This window comes from Vespa velutina, chromosome 10 (genome assembly GCF_912470025.1).
Source record: "Vespa velutina chromosome 10, iVesVel2.1, whole genome shotgun sequence".
In the NCBI taxonomy this organism is placed as follows: domain Eukaryota; kingdom Metazoa; phylum Arthropoda; class Insecta; order Hymenoptera; family Vespidae; genus Vespa; species Vespa velutina.
Window position 1 is genome coordinate 429,583 of NC_062197.1, and position 11,442 is coordinate 441,024.

Here is an 11,442-nt window from a genome sequence, read left to right on the forward strand (position 1 = left end):
AACGATCAAAAGCGGCTCTCGGGCATCGGGCCAATATCCCGGCAGAATGGCTCATTAGCCCGTGGAGGACCTTTAAGAGCGCGGACAAAACAATCTCCGCTTGCTCTCGGCCGTGGCAGGAGCAGGAGCAACCTGTTACCCAGGCCTTGTTCGTAAGGCTTTAAGATTGCGTGCGCAACAGATGGTTCACGGACAGGGCGGCAGGTTCCACCTGCCGGTTTCGCAGGCAAGGGCGGGCTACGATCGAAGCCTCTCTCTCTTTCTCTCTGCTTCTGCCTGCCTTCCCTGTCGCTCTCGAGCGGATTCCAAACTTCTTCCTTCGCGAAAACGTCCCACTTCGTCTCCATCCACCCACACTAACTTCTTAAAAGGTCTTCTTCGAATCTTCGAGGAACGAGAAGGTCGGTGCCTTTCTACCCAAATTGGTCGACGGCTATGAATTTATTCGCACGTAAAAATCCACGTTAGCGCACTTTTCGCACCTTCCTTAAATGATCCCAAAGGGCCGACGAGTTAACGTCGCTCGAAAACGCAAGTCGTAGAATCTTGTGACATCATCGTTGATATTCCTTCGACTTTCGTTAACCATTTGTAACGTTTCGTTAGGGAACTTTAGATTTTTGATATTTCAATCATCGCTATCGTATTTACAAGCATATCGATTAATTTTGCGTTCCCGAGTACGACGTAGAAAGTTTCATCGCATAGCTTTCTCAGCCTAATGAAATAAAAGCGTAGGCGTTTCGAATGATCAAAGTAATTCTAAGAGAGACTTTTTAGTTGGAAAGGAGGAGGAAGGTCGAACACCTTGCGTAGAGTTACGGTGTCGCGGACAAATGTTGGAATATCCATCACCTCGAGAAACGCGTCGGTACGCAACGGTGAACCTAATTAATTTCGACGGAGATTAATATCCAGAAATTGCTGAGAGGAAGTTCAGGGGAGAAATCAGACGACGAGCATCCGTCCACGATATTGGAAGGTGGCAAGGACAGGTAGCCCTTTCGCTGCTCGTCCCTTTCTAGTATCGGTAACGCTTCTTGCTCTTCTTTCTCTTTTTTTTTTTTCTTTTTTTTTTGTTTCTTTTTTTTGTTTCTTTTTTTTTTTTTTTTATTCCAAATTACTTAAACAGATGGCGATCGACGGGCGTCAACGTAATTTTTATTTCAGAAAGAGGTCGACTTCTTCTCTTTGTCAGTCGAAATGCATCGAATTATCTCGGTGTCTTCGTCGTCACGTCCAAATCGTAGTTTCACACGTTTGATTCCCTGACTCGCTCGCAGACCACCCACCAATGTCCCTCTCAGCGGCGCCACACCTCGCATAATAGTGCGCGGCGAATCAGCCGGGTTTGTTGATTACCAACTGATGACTGGTTAGCATAATGATCGGCGACCATTGGAAGGTCGCAACACGACCCTTTCCTGAGCACGTTTCCGTTTTTTCTTTTTTTCGTTTTATATCCTTTTTTTGCTTTATTTCGGACGGACATTCATTCTTTTTTTCTTTTTCTTTGACGCATAAGGATGTCTCGAATAATCGAGATTAGTTTTGTTCGTGCTATCGCCAAGACTAGTATAGTATCTGAAAAAGGAGTGGCATTTCTGAATTATCGGTAGGGACGGTCGGAATAGCTAAGTGGAGAAGGCAAAAGAGGAAAAATGATCTTTGAGAGTTGACCTGGACAGTGTCTCGTGAAAGAGCCAGAATGTTTCCGAAGGGACACGTGGTAACGGCAAGTGTCTTTCTGCATTCCACAAATTCTACGTTCTTCCGAGTTTCTTTATTCGTTCAGGGTGACATCCTACACTGGAAAAATAAACAAGTTCTTCTACAAGAGCGTCTGCTCTAAATTTATTACTCGTTATATTTTTTCCAATTCCTCGATTGAATAAATTCATGAACAAAGAGTAAGATAGAGGAAGAATCGTCTTTAATTATCCATACCGATCGCGTCGATTTTACGTTCGGCATTTCGTCTCTTAACGAGTCGACCTCGAAGCCGCATAGTTCGCATACTGTGAGGCCGGTGGTCCGGTCATAAGGCGTTCGCAAGGACTCCTCTTTCTATAAGAGGAAGAGGAAGAGAAAGAAAGAGAGAGAGAGAGAGAGAGAGAGGGAGAGAGGCAGCCATCGGTAATTAAAGTAAGTCACGGTGATCGTCCGTGGTCGATCTTGTCATCGATCGAATCGTCGCGAACGGGCGATCTACCGTCGTTACTCTCTCTCTCTCTCTCTCTCTCTCTCTCTTTCTACCCTTCCCGAGATCTCGTAGCTCCTTCACTCGAGGGCAATTAAGATAACGCTTTCGTAATCTCGCACGATATCTCCGTCGATCGGAACTCCGAGCTCGTGCTCTCTTACGACGGTGCACCTTGTCGGACCTTGGGAGCAATGCCACGGTAGAAAGAGTTTTACACCTGCGACAAGATCTTTCGATATTTTTTCCTTGAATTCTTCCTTTATCTTGTGGATCTCGAATAAACAACGTACCCGGTCATCTCGAATCTTCATATTTGATCGTGTTTCTTTAGTTCTCCTTTTTTTTTCCTTTCTTTTTTTTTTTTTTTGTTGATTTTCAGTAGAAAGGAAGAGTTTTATTAATTTGTTAAGGGGAGGAAAACAAAGTAAGAAAGAAAAGGAAAAGAAAGAAGATACTAATAAAAATCTGATCGGTCGTTCCTTTCTCGATAGCGAACGTGAGAAGTAGGTATAGAGGTAATAGGAATTCTCAGGGCTGAGGCCATCTATCACCGGGTGGTACTAATTGCTGATCGGGTAATAATCGCTTGGTGTGTCTGTAAATACGGTACGAAACGGGGCGCGGTACGATTCTCGACGCGGTGATAATTTATCGCGAATTGATACGACGCGAATACTTCATTATGAATATTTTTCCATCGTGCATATTAACGATACTGGGTGGTGCTTGCAATTCTCGCTGCAACTATTGTCGTAGGTGTTAGTTAATATTAGATACTTTTCGATCGGCATTCGTAATGTCTTTTTTCTTTACCTTTCTCGATTAGGTATCTATTTTGCAAAACGCTTATCCACGCGATAATTTTGCTTATCGATTCGGGAAACGAAATTTATCGTCGATGTTGGGAAAGTTGAACCCCTGCGATCGTTAATCGTCCGTCTTAAAATCGCAAAAAGGTAATAGGGCAAGTTTCTATACTTTTTCTTTAGACTTTGAATCAAGTACATAAGCTCGATCATAATGAAATATTTGAACGGTGCAATGCCTCGTGCAGCGCATAGTCATAACTTAGACTCTCTCGAGTAACTATGCGACTTTTAACTGTGTAAGCCTTCGTGTTAGCCTTCCCGCTTGGCGTACGCGCAACAAGTTCGATAACACCTGTTGCTACTCCGCGTAATAAGTTGCGTGCCGCGATCGTTACCTATCGAGATAAGAATAGTTTACACGAATTTTCCAGAATATCAACTAAGACCTATTTTATGTTAAATTTCCGTTCAAGTGTTCATTACCGTCAAATTACATCGACTCGATCGATTCCGAATACAACGGGAGAACTTATTTATTAGGGGTTACGGTAAATGTTCGATAGCTCGTAACAACGAGATCGAACGTGATAAAAGAGTCGTGGTATATTAAGAGAGAGAGAGAGAGAGAGAGAGAGAGAGAGAAAAAGAGAGAAAGTCTTGGCGCACTTCCTCGTAATCTTTAACATTTTTTCATCGTGTTAAGAGAGTCCATCGAAAGCGTGTCGCAAGAACATTTCTCATGTCAGTCGCACGCGTGCATTTTTCCTTGGCGATGTCCGCACGTGTTTACACTTGAGGAACGAGGAAGAAGGACGGAGAAAGCATGCGCACGAAGTTCCCCCCCATTTCTCTCTCTCTCTCTCTCTCTCTCTTTCTTTCTCGTTCGCACCGAGAAAAAACTGCGAGTGGTCTTTCTCTCTTTCGCTCTTCGTTCGTTCCGAAGGGCGAAAGAGGCAAAGCTTGGGATTGGACGATACGGAGCGCTTGTCTCCCGAACACGCGAGCGCACTCGATGCGGGCCGAGTCGAGGAGACGCCCAAGTGGGTTAATACCGACAATTACGCTTCTCCTGCGTCCGCCCATACGCGCGAATTCCATTTAATTCCGTTAGCCGCTGCCCGCACGTCATTTTTCAATTTCATCCGCCTCGGTTAGTAAGAGAGAGAGAGAGAGAGAGAGAGAGAGAGAGAGAGAATGGGCGTCGAGTTTCGTCTTTGGTTCGCCAAGCGGGTCACCGTCGAGATGTCCTTAAAAAGCAATAGGTATCTTCTGTGAGATAACGTGATTTGTTGCGAATGCATCGTCTTTGATTTATCGCATGTAACAAAAATTAAGAATATCTTCCTTGCGGTGTGTCAACACCGACGTCTGTTGTATTGCGATCAGGAAATCAGCTCGCGGTCTTACCAACGAAGGGAATAATAGAAAATAGTATGACGAATCGAAAGTTCTGACAGTTTATTACGATTTGAAATTCCGTTTAAACGAGAGCATATCAAAGTGATCGTTCTGCGATCGCGATCGCGAAGAGAAGTATAAAACGTGACAAGGCGGAAGCGATATATTAGCGGAGCAATGTAAGACCGATCGAAAGAGTTTTGCAAGCGGTTACGCGGCTGACAATGGAACCCGTCTGGCGTATAGGCGAGCTTTTGCTCGATACGAGTAGCAACGTTGCTGCCGTTTCGCGCTGCCGTGACGGGCGTTTGCTGATTTATGGAAGTCGGTCTCATTGTCAGGGAACGTCCCACTTATTCTCCGTTCTCCGAGCGAAAGAGTTCTCGAAAGGTAAGACTACTCGGGCCTCGTCCCGGTCGAAGTTTGTATATACCGGTGATTGGGCCCCGTCTTTGCTCCCGATAATGCACGCTGCGTACGCAGGAGGAGAATTATGGCGATCGGTATTTATTCGTGTCGTCGATAGGCGCCTTACCGACCTGTCCGTGACTCTAATGATTCATTGACCTGACAGGGGCGCTAATGCTGCACCCACGTTACCGCGCTACCGTTTCTCTTTGAGAATCGACGGGATAAGGAGGGATATATGTACGGTACATAAGTCTTACCTGCGTATAGTAGAAAGCATATAGTATCGTTAAGTGCGAGATGATTGCTGGACAAGATAGCTGATCGATTATATCGTATATATCCGTGTACGCGGTTAAATCGGAGAACTTTATTTCTGTCTAAACAGACTTATATAGAACGGAATATAATTTAGAGTTCTATCCGTAGAAGGTCAACGAGTTGGAAATACTTTTCTATCGACAGAAAGTGAAGGAAAATAGAACTTGGAAGTATACTCTAACTGCTTGTAGATCGAAGACGTCGAAAGGGGAGCGCGGAAGTGCGCGGTGGATCTCGGTAATCTCGGGGGAGCGCGAAATATCGCACGATTCGTGGCGAACGGGCAACATCGTCCGATCGATCGGACAGCAGGTTGGGTCACGATCGTGGGCCTCACGGCTCTCCGAGCGTTGCGGACAGAATGCTGAAGAAGTGGGGCCTCCTCGGGTTAACCGTCGACTCTGATAGGTCCGCTTAAACGCCCCCGGTTATGCAACCGTAGCGTCTAATAAGCTTCCTTCAGCGTGAGTACCTGTCGAGGTACAACGTGTCTTCGAAACTTAAGAGACTCCGAGAGTAAGAGAGAGACCATCTCGAGCTAGCCATCGAATCGCTTCTCTTCGATCACGACTACCGCGAATACCGCTCGTTTCTGTCTCCTTTCGATTACCAACATAATCTGCCGCGCTTCGCGTTCGACTTCCACGTTCGATCGAATCGATCTTAGAGACGACGTCTCCTTTTTCGACATTATTTCCTCCTTAAATCTCCTTCGGAGCTGCATAGAAAACAAGAATCGTTCGTTTTGTTCGCCGATCCTTTTTACAACGTCTGGCCCTCTTTGCAAAACGACTCGTTCCAGCGGTACTTGAATTCTTTCCTTCTTTTTTTGCAAGGAATACATGGAGCGAAGAGAGATAGAGCGAGAGCGAGAGCGAGAGCGAGAGTGAGAGAGAGAGAGAGAGAGAGAGAGAGAGAGAGAGAGAGAAGAGTCCATAAGGCGCACAGGACTGCGAGAGAATATTAAAAATCACAATGCGGCATATTAACTTGACCCACTATCGGTGCACCAGGAAGAAAGCGCGCTCGTTTAAAGTCCCGTCGGCGGCTTCGCTAAAAACCGTAGGCGAACGAGCAAAGGACGGAGAGAATCGCCCTCGCTTTTACGACGGTCGAACTTTATTGCGTCGGAGTGCAACCGCAGCGGGGGAATTAGCAATTGTAATGTTATAAGGCACGAGCACCGGTGGAAAGAGGGAGAAAGAAAGGAAAAAAGGGTTAAGGAGAGGCAAAGAGAGCGAAGGGTAAGAAGAAAAAGAGAAAGAAGAGAGGACGGCCCGGAAAGGTGGGTGGAGGACGGAGAAAAAGAGAGACGGTCGGACGAAGGATAAAGAATGCCGGACCCAAGGGTCACGAGGATTTCATTTGACGGAATAACGTGGCGTTTAAGAGCCGGTACCGTTATCGCGCTCGTTGCATATACCCAACTACAACCAGGATCGGTCCGACCCTCATCTCCTTGCTCGACTTATATTTCGTGGAATCAACAAGACAAAATGCTACTCTCTCTCTCTCTCTCTCTCTCTCTCTCTCTCTCTCTCTCTCTCTCTCTCTCATGATAAAATATTTCTAGACGTAGACGGATACCGCGAGATCGAGAAAGTATAAACTTGGACCGAGTGCAACGCTTTCTCACCCCTTCCTTTTGAATAGTAGTTTCGGAGAGGCAAGTGCCTGGACCTACGAACCAAGGACGGGACGAGGTGGTACCAGTGAACGTAGGCTGGCAAGGGCCAGCTTGGGATCATCAAAGTGCGCCATAATGAGCGGCTCGCGCTCCAGGGTCAGAGGTCGCACGGTAATGAATTGTTTTGCACCTCGCGGGCAAAGCCGACTCTCCGACGAACCTTCCGTCGTCCTGCGTTCCCGGGCCCTGCTATCGTTGAGAACACGAACGCCCGTATTCTTCTTCGCGGTGCGAGAGACTAATGTCTCTCGAAGAGACTCGAGGCGGTCCTCCTCCCCATTCTCCTCGCCCTCTTTCTCCTCTTCCTTAGTCTTTCGAGCCGTCGTAGTTGTCGCAACGGAGTCCCAAAGGCCCTTGACTCTCGTCTTACTCTCCCTTCTTCCCGCGTGCAACGAGAAAAATGTCAAAAAGGCAGCTGACTTATGGCGACCGATCAATCAGCCGCGCGCTCTTCCACGGTATGCGTCCTAATTGGCGAGAGACCGGTATATTCTCTAACGGTTATTAGAAGAAAGCGTACCTTCGTTTTCTATCGATTCGTTTGCATATTAATATCTCGACGTGGAAATACGGTCCTTCGATGTTTCTATTTACTCGCATTAGATCGAGCAACCTTTTGAATATTCATTTTGCGAGAACGTCAGCGGTGAAACTTTTAACGGATTATGGCGGAAGGATTCGAAAACTTCGAAAGGAATAAACTTCGTCGATGATACTTTTCATCGTTCCGTTGTTGACTCTACCTACTCTAATATCCGAATATCGCTCGAGTTCTCTCTCTAATGTTCGCGATAGACAGAGACGGGCTTCTTCTTACGAATTCTTACGTAAGACAGCACGGGGCATTGTTCATCGCATCAAGTAAATTACGCCACTTAATCGTTCGTGATGGTGCATGTAACGCGAACGGAACGAGCGAGCGTGCAAGAGACAAAAGGACTGATTTGTCATTCGACGACGCGAGGATGCAGTTTCTAACGACGATTAAGCGATGAGGCACCGTCCAGTCACGATCTCAAAACGAATTCGTTTCTGCGAGGGAGAAATAGAAGCCAACGAACTTGTTTTCGGCTCGTCTCTAATTGTCCGACTCCTCGAAGAAAAATGTTGGTAATTATCGTCCTGACGTGGAAACGTTTAGCCGTAAAAAATTTCTATCGATCCATCGAAGAAAAGACGAGTGAGAGTACGATTTAATCTTTATCGCATTTATTGACGCAACGTTAACAAAACGATATGTCTGTATATGTATATATATATATATGTACATAATCTATGTACAGAACAGATTGCAGGAGTAGAATATTAGAATTGAAAGAAGACAAGATTTTGAAAGAAGAGGCAAGATTTCGTAGGATCGCTCCCGATTTTGGAAAATAGCTTTATCCGTTCGATAAAGAAAGACATGTCGATAAGTCCACCGACACTTTCCTCGTCGTCCACGTCCTACGCTTCCCACACTCGATACACACGTGTTCCGTTCCGTCATCGACTGGCTCATGCTAATTCTATATTGATGAGCGTCATTTATTATCATCGCTCTATCCTCTCTCTCTCTCTCCCTCTCATTCTATCTCTCTTGGACTGTTCGAGCGTGGATCGGTCTTCCGTTCCTCTCTTCTTCCTTCTTCCTTCCTCGGCGACGTAGAAGAGCACAGCCACCGACGTTGTTGGCGGCGCCCAAGGAAAAGCCTCGGACGTCGTCGGCTAATTGTCCCTCGAGGGAACTCATTTTTCGGTGCTCTTCGCTCCCCTATGGCGCCACGTTCCCTCGGCGATTTGTTAAACGTCGTCGTGGGGGCTCCGACTACGTCACGATCGATCGATCGATGGATCGTTAAGTCGATCCTCGCATCTCACTGCCCCGGGCGTCGCACGTCGATGACGACCGGACGACGATCTTCTTCATCTTCTTCTTCTTCGGTCTCGGTGGACCACTATCACTCTTTTGCAACGTGACTTCTCCGATCGTAAAGTGACAAACGTGTCTTCGCTTATTCCATCTCTTTTTCCCCCTTTTTCTTATAAATTATACGCGTAGGCGCGTTTGACTCTCGTTATCGATACGCGAGAACGTATCGATCGATCGCACGAAATCGCGACTATTCGTCACTCGAGGGAATTATTCGACTTTTCGTGATTTATAATCGTACGCATCCTACTCCGTCTTCTCTTTCGTTCTTCTTTCGTAACTCCCGCGTACTTTTATCTCGGAAACATCGGTATATATCATTCGTGAGTTGAATTTAAATCTCTCGCTTACGAGGACTCGTTTGTTTACTCGCTCTCTCTCTCTCTCTCTCTCTCTCTCTCTCGCTCCCTCTCTCTTCCGCTCTCTCTCTCTCTCTCCCTCCCTCTCTCTCTCTCTCTCTCTCTCTCTCTCTCTCTCTCTCTCTCTCTGTTTCGATATCGAACGAACCGAGCTACGTCGTTTACATTGGCTTTCGAAGGCGATCATTTCGCGCAGCAGCGCACGGCCGTCTTTTTCGTCAAACGATCTGCGCCTCGAGACTCGAACGTTATTCACAATTTAAACTTTACAGTTCCTCGCGAGATAAGGGTCGATCGTAATATTACCACGTAACATTATCTCCGGCGATCGGAGTGAACATCGATTCTCGATAATCTCGATCATTGTGTTGCAATTTATACGGCTTTAGAATACATTGTTTTATGAAATAGACGATTTTCTTTATTAAATAAAATAATTCGAATAGAATATAGTTGCCATTATAGATTATATATTTCGTATCTGTTATTGTGAAATACTCGGAATTGGAAAATTATTCGTGTACACGGATGCTTCCACTTTCTCTCTGTTTCTCTCTCTCTCTCTCTCTCTCTCTCTCTCTCTCTCTCTCTTTCCCTTTCCCCCCTCTTCCTCTTTCAACGAGCCTGTGGGAATACGTATCGTCTATCTCGGATTTCCATTCGGAGAAAACGTTACATCCCGGGCCGAGCGTATAGAGCAGCACTGGCTCCAGAACCATTCCGGACGATTGCACTTCTGATGCCCAAAGGCCGATCACGATTTGCGCGGAGTTATACACAAGATCGGTAGATCACTACCGATGTAGATCACCGTTGCCCGCGGCGGCAAGATCGCCGGGTCGTACATACATCTCACCCTCGTGCACGCTCGTTTTAATGCAACTGCAACGGGAAACTTTGCTTCTCTCTCTCTTTCTCTCTCATCCGTGAGGAAGAATCGCGCATCTCTCTCCCACTCTATCTCTCTATCGGTCTTTTCCTTCTACTCGATTAGCTGATAAGATAATGTGCAGTGTATACGTACCTATATATTATGAAAAGATCGAGTCGCTCGGTGGCCACCAAGCCGATCCATTCCTTCGATCACCTTCTTATTGACCCGTCCTGATCCTTAGGAATTTCTTTTGTTTAATGTAACTTTGCGATCTACAGATATCTTCATTCTTTCTAACAGAAAAGTTCGATGGTTCTCTCTCTCTCTCTCTCTCTCTTTCTGAGACTGACGATTATCCACGATACCGTTTCGTTTAACAACAAAATCATCATCCTTCTTCCAAGACGAAATTTTTGGTTGCCCGAGAGAAGCATGAATTAGTAGAACGACATTTTTGTGTTCGACGCTCGTATCCGTTGGTACGCTTTTATTGGCTCATCACGTTGCCCGTCGAGTGCGAAGATAAAGCGACGAAATGGCAGGATAATGGCATACCGCGATCGCGTGTTCGAGGTAACGAGACCAAGGAGAAAGAAAAAGAAAGAGAGAAAGAGAGAGAGATGGTCTTTTGCTTTTTCATGACTTTCTGAAAGTCCTGGTTCCAAGCGTCAGTCGCGTAACAACTTGCTCGCTCGCAACACTCGTGTGGAATTCGTCTCGTAATCGTACGAACGAGTCGAGCGAATACGAAGAACGCGTCGTGTTCGTTTGGCTGTGCGAGGCGCGAAACGACAAGAACTCCTTTCGCAGATACAAGCGCTCGACGACGACGACGACGACGACGACGACGACGAGGGGCGAACGGTTGTAACGATACGTATTTTACGATCCTTGGCAAAGCCTCGACCCCACGTTTTTTCGACTTTCTCTCCCTCTCCCTCCCTCCCTCTTTCTCTCTCTCTCTCTCTTTCTCTCTCTATTTACAAGCGTCTTTCGAGTCTCTTCTCTTCTATTTCCTTCCCTTGTTTAACCTTGGGTCCAAAAATTCGCGACGCATATTTTAATCCTATGACAAAAAAGAGACATTCAATGAATGTACATACATTTACGATAGGTGAAAGAAAATATTTGTATATAACAATTTGTATACTACGTAGTATACTCGTACGATCGTTACGGTTCGATCTATACATGTAAACAACAATGAGATACGATTTATTTTATTTAGAAAGAACGGAAAACATGGACTTTTCGTTCGATAACATTGGAGTTTTTCGAGGTTGGAATTTCGTGGAGTAGGTAACGAGAAATCGAAGGAGCGTTTACGTCTCTACCAGGAAGAAATCGCGTAAAACGGCTTTACACCCTTGCTCTTCCATAAAATTCGGATCGTTCGAGGGACCACCCCGAAGATGTCGGCTATCCCGACTCGGAAGACAAAAGCCGAAGAACGATCTTCGCGTAATTAAGG